The following is a 5,347-nucleotide window of genomic DNA, read 5'->3' on the forward strand; positions in this document are numbered from 1 at the left end:
CTCTTTTTCTCTCTGTATCTCTGCCTTTTAAATAAATAAATAAGAAAGTAAGTAAATAATACTTTAAAGATGAATTCAGCCTCTTCTACAATGGTATTTGGAAAGTTGGATTTTCACATGCTGAAGTTTGAAACCAGTTTGATCCAACTCACAATGGATCAAGCATCTAAACCTGATACACAAAACATCACATTACTAGAGAAAAACATAGAGGAAAGTCTATAACACATCAGCCTAGGCAAACAATTCTAGGGTAAGATCCCAGAAGCAGATGAAATTACATCATGCAAGAAGTTGCTGTGCAAAAAATGAAATAACAAAATGAAGAGGTAATCAACAGAATGGGAGAAAATATTTGCAAAATATGCATCCAATAAAGGATTAATATCCAGAATACATAAGGAGCTCAAGAAATGTAACAACAAAACACACTCTAGTTAAAAAATGGACAAATTGCATGAACAAGCATTTTTCAAAGGAAGAAATAAAAATGACCAACAGACATGAAAAAAAATTGAGGATCACTAGTCATCAGGGAAATAAAAGTTAAAATCACAAAGAGCCTACATGCTAGGGTAATTTATCCTTTTTGTTCAATTATAGATTATATTTTTTGTCATATCTAGGAAATCTTTGCTTAATTTAAACTCACAAAAATCTTCTATGATTTTTTCCTGCAAGTATTATAGTTTTCATACTGCAGTTAGATATGTTATGAATTTTTTACATTTTTGTTAGTGGAAATTTCTTTTGGAAATTAATATCATATTGTGCCAGCACAATAATTGTAAAGACTATACTTTCTCCCCTGCATTGCAATTGTGACTCTGTAGAAAACCTGTTCACTGTGTTTCAATCTTTTATGGATCTTCTTTTGTGTTCCATTTTTCTGTCACACTTTAGATTAGTATAAATTTATAATTCTTATAGTCATCTCTCCAATTTTATTAATTTTTTCAGAGTTACTTTCCCATGAGCTGATATCAGCATGTTATTTTAAAAAATAATCAGATTGCTTGCTGGGAAGGGGATTGAGATTTTGTTGAGTCTATAAGGTAATGTTAAGATAAATCCTGATTTTTTTTTGAGTAAAATGTCTCTTTCCACTTAGAAATATTTAATTTCATATGAATATTAAGTTGTTTTTGTAGATCTGTCAATATTTCATCAGATATATATTTTATATTTTAAATGAAATAGTGGTGATTCTAAAATTTTGATTACTATTGCTGGTACATAGAAATGTATTTTATTTTTCTGTATTGATTTTTTTTATCTTCTAGTTTCACTAAACTCATTTGTTGCTCATTACAATTTTGGCTTATGCATCAGAATTTTTGTATAGACCAAAGGTTGTCAGTTGTTTCCTCTCTTAAACTACTGTCTTACTAATGATAGTAAATGTTTCTGATTTGTAACAATACAATTTTTGTGACAACTTTTTTATCACTTTAGTATTAAAGCATCCATAGATAAGTAAATTAATGAGCATATCTGTGTTCCAATAAAACTTTATTACTAAAGCCTGAAGCTGGCCTACAAGTGAGAGTTTGAAGATGGAGAATTTGCACCCCTATTATGTGGTCATTGTTGTGAATAGAGATCCTCACTTCTTCCTTTCAACTTGATTGCTTTTATTTATTTTTATTGCCTCAGCATACTGACTAGAATCGTAACTACAACATTGAATAACAGTAGTGAAAACAAATTATTATCTTGTTTCTGATATTATAGGTAAAGTATTTTAATTTCTGTCATTAATTATGTTTTCTGGAGTTTGTTATCCATGCTCTTTCTTATGCTGATGAAGTCCTCTTGTATTTTAAGTTTCCTGAGATTTGTGAAGTCAGGAAAGATTAAGTTTGTCAAAGGCCTCTATCCACTGAGGAGTTATAGGGACTGGACACCCCTACCCAGCCATGAATAGACTAGGAAAGCTGCCTCAGGCCTTGGGAAGGGCAGAAACCAGTGACAGGAACTCAGATTCCATCTTGAGACCTACCTTTACTCTGACTGAAGTTATCCCATCTCACAGGCACTCACCTGCATGTTCAGGCCATGAAACAGGATGAGGTATTTAATGCTGATGGCCCACATGAGCCAAGTCCCACCTACCTTAGCCACAGAAAATTTTTTCACCAAAAAGCTTGTGTGTTCAGAACCTTAAACAAAGACCCCCTGCCTAGCAACCATATGTCACAATGTGGGCCAAAGATGTTCTGCCCTTTGGAATACAGGCCAATGGACCAGCCAAATGTAGACCCAAGTAGAGGGTGCAGTCCTAAAACAGGAACCTCTGCATGTCCCCCACAAAAAAAAAAAAAAAAAAAAAAAGCATCCCATGGATAGTGGTAAAGGCTAAAACTGAAAACTCAAAAACAGGCTCACTCCTCTGATAATGGACTCCCAGCTTTGAGCCCCTCCTCTCTCTCAGGAGTCTGTACTCCTTTCTATGCAATAAATCCACTTGTGCTTTGCACACTCTTGGACTCAGCCCTTTATTTCTATACTGAGAGAGAGTCTTGCACCAGGGTGTCCGGCATCCCCAATAGGAGTGAAATAACAGTAACCCTGCAGTTTTTCTCTTTCATATTATTAATACCATAATAAAACTAATCATTGTGTTAGTGTTAAACAAGCCCTGCATTCCTGGAATATATCCCATCTGTTTAGTCATGTATTTAGCTTATTGATTGAATTTGATGTCCTAAATTTTTTCTTCATATTACCCTTTATTGATCAAAACTTCCAAACAAAGGTAGCCTCTCCCTAAAACTGCCCCCCTCTGCTGCCATGGCACCTGCCCTTACCCCTGTCTCAGCTACCGCAGTGCAGAGCAGAAACTGTCCCAGGGCCCTGAAGCCCTATGAGTTCGTTAAGTAGAAGCTTAACAATGTTAGCTGAACGAGTAGGTGGTGCTCCCAGGGCTGCCTGCCACAAGCCAGCATCTCCCATGATTATCTTCAAAATCCAGAAAATGAGCACTCGCTCAGGTCTGGCGAAGGGCGAGGACTCTCCTCCTCTGAGACAAGCGTGGCATCTGGGTCTGCACACCAGCAGCTGCCCCACTGCCTCGGTAGCATGCATGGGCTGCTCCCCACCCCAAGCTGGAACTGCACCTCTGCCCTTCACCCCATCTTCAGAGACCACACACACATATCCACACAAGGCTGCTGGGGGCAACTAATAAGGCAGGGGACTCGCTTTGGGGCATCAGAGGTCAAAGAGGAAGAGCATCATATCTGGTTGGCTCATGCACTGCTGGATACTTTCCAGCTGGGTGACAGCCAGGGCGCAGGCCTCCTCAGTCAACTTCCAGAAGCAGGAGCGGGATGGGGTGATGGCCGCGACCTGCATACTGACCGGCACTTTCTCAAAGCTGTCTCGGAAACACAGGTTGTGGCAGATGGTGTTCTTCCAGCCTTCTGGAGCCATTCGGAAAACTGGAAAGTGTTGTCGAGTGAAACTGTAGATCTGCTGCATGTTGAGGCCACGGGGGGAACTGTTTCTTAATGCCAGGGCAATTAGGTGGAAGTAATTGAGAGGGGCCAGGGCCAGAGCCTCCCCTCCTGGCTGCTGGCTTGCTGAAGCCTCCGGCTCTGGAGGGGGCCCCTTTTGTGAGGGGACGGGAGAGCCACACAGGAGCTGTCATCCTGGTCCTCGGCCTCCTCCTCTTCCATGAGCTCCCAGCTGCTGGGGGAAGACGAAAAGTGCTTTGGCGATGGAGACTGCTCGGGGGAGGAAGGCGACAGTGCACCGGACCTGCAGCCTCAGGGCAGCAGGCATCTTCCTGATGGCAGGGCAGCCAAGGGCGAGGGACCGCGCCCGCCAGTTCCTTCTTCTCGCTAGTCCCTTGGGCTTCCAGTTTTCCCGGTGGGTACACGATCTTGGGGTTCACCCATATCCACAGGTTGGGCTCAACCTCTGGACCATCTCTGTCAGCATGGGGCTTCTTCTCCAAAGGTAACCTTGGTGGTTCGACTATTTGAAGCCTGTACCTGGCAAGGTTCTGCTCGGCCACAGGCAGGTGCGATGTGGTGAAGGCCAGAAAGGTCTCGTTCCCCATGTCCCAGTCCAGCAGTCCCGGGACCTGGCCATGGAGGTTGGCCCAGACTTCGAGCTGCTGGAGTTTGAGGTCCACCTTTAGGAGAGCGCAGCATGCCCAGCCGCGCACGGGGCGAGCCGAGAGAGACTGATGTCCCAAATTTTTAACACATTTTATCTTTAGCGATATCTTCGGTTCATATTAAAATTAAGAGGAAGGTACAGAAATTTTCCAAAAATATCTGCTGCCACAGTGGCATAGTCACTCCTCTTATTAATATGAACCTGACCAGTGTAGTATAGTTGTTATGATTACATTTGATACATCATTAACACCTCAAATCCATAATTGACACTAGGATTTTGTATTGAAAACTTAATGAATTCATGCAAAGTTATAATAATGTGTGTCCATCATTTTATTATGCAGCATTTCATTACTCTAAAATCTTATCTGCCTAGTCACCCATTTCTTCCCTCTACAATCCTGTCAACAACTAATCTTTTTACTAGATTCATAATTGTGCCATTCTGAAATGTCACATAGTGATGAGCACGTATAATTGTTCACGTCAACTTCTTTTACTTGGTAATACACCAAAGATTCCTCTGTGTGTTTTCATGATTTGTTAGCCCATTTCCTTTTAGCAATAAACTATTTTTTGTATGATACAACACAGTTCACTCATACATTCACCTATATGAGAATATCTTGATTATTTCAAAATTTGGTTGGATTTTTACATTATTGCTCATGAGGAAAGTTGATTTTTTCAATCACTGTGTTTGTTTTTCAGGATAATATTTTCATTATAGGATTAGTTCAGATGTATTCCTCATCTTTTGAAAAGCATGTAGAATTATATTTTTTATTTCCTTCTAAAACACTTGGAAGAATGCATCAGTGTAGGTATCTGGGCCAGGTGATGCTTTCTAGGAAGATTTGTAACTCTGACTGTATTTTGCTTTATAGATATTGGTTAATACAGGTGGTGAATTTCTTCTTGACTGAGTTTATCTTTCAAGGAACTTGTCTATTTTACTTATGTTAGCATGGTTCTTCATGAAAATCTGTATTCATATCTCAAGAATTTGTACTAATATCACATTATTTTCTTCATTCATAATTTGTGCATTTTCACTTTTTCTTGATCAACCTGAGTGGATAGATGTTTATCACCTTCACTATTTCCACACATGATTTTGTTACAGTGGCTTTTCCCATTTTTTCTTCAGTTTTACTGATGTTTTTCTTCCGTCACAATGAAGTTGGTCATGAAAGCAGGCTGGTGTGCAGGCGTTA

The 5,347-nt window shown here is 40.0% G+C and overlaps 1 pseudogene; it reads right to left on the reverse strand.

Annotated features, from left to right (window-relative positions):
- Positions 1–3,213: 3,213 nt before the first annotated feature.
- LOC149121350 (forkhead box protein R1 pseudogene) lies at positions 3,214–4,632 on the reverse strand (annotated as a pseudogene).
- Positions 4,633–5,347: the final 715 nt, after the last annotated feature.

The sequence above is a fragment of the Oryctolagus cuniculus genome, chromosome 17, assembly GCF_051225735.1.
Source record: "Oryctolagus cuniculus isolate XC-2025 breed Fujian yellow rabbit chromosome 17, ASM5122573v1, whole genome shotgun sequence".
Classification (NCBI taxonomy): Eukaryota; Metazoa; Chordata; class Mammalia; order Lagomorpha; family Leporidae; genus Oryctolagus; species Oryctolagus cuniculus.